The sequence below is a fragment of the Galeopterus variegatus genome, unplaced genomic scaffold (genome assembly GCF_000696425.1).
Source record: "Galeopterus variegatus unplaced genomic scaffold, G_variegatus-3.0.2 Scaffold1511, whole genome shotgun sequence".
Lineage (NCBI taxonomy): Eukaryota > Metazoa > Chordata > Mammalia > Dermoptera > Cynocephalidae > Galeopterus > Galeopterus variegatus.
Window position 1 is genome coordinate 136694 of NW_007727622.1, and position 619 is coordinate 137312.

Here is a 619-nt window from a genome sequence, read left to right on the forward strand (position 1 = left end):
TGTTTTTCATATGTCTGTTGGCCATTTGTATATCTTCCTTTGAGAAATGCCTGTTTAGCTCCTTTGTCCAATTTTTAATCTGTTATTTTTTTACTGTTAATTTGTTTGAGTTCCTTATATATTCTGAATATTAACCCTTTTCAGATGCATATTTTGCAAATATTTTCTCCCCCTCTGTTGGTTGTCTTTTTACTCTGTTAATTGTTTCTTTAGCTGAGCAAAAGCTTTTTAGTTTGATATAATCCCATTTGTTTATTTTCCCTTTTGTTGCCTGTGGTCTTGGGGTTGTATTCATAAAGTCTATGTCCAGTCCTACCTCCTGAAGTGTTTCCCCTATGTTTTCTTTTAAGAGTTTTATAGCTTCAGGACATGTATTTAATTCTTTAATCCATTTTGCGTTGATTTTGGTATATGACAAGAGGTAGGTTTCTAGCTTCACTCTTCTACACATGGATGTCCAATTATCCCAACACCATTTATTAAAGAGTCAGTCTGTTCCTCGGTGTATGTTCTTGGTGCCTTGTAGAAGATCAGTTGGTCTGCAGATATATGGGCTGATTTCTGTGTTCTCTATTCTGTTCCATTGGTCCATGTGTCTGTTTTTGTGCCAGTACCAAGC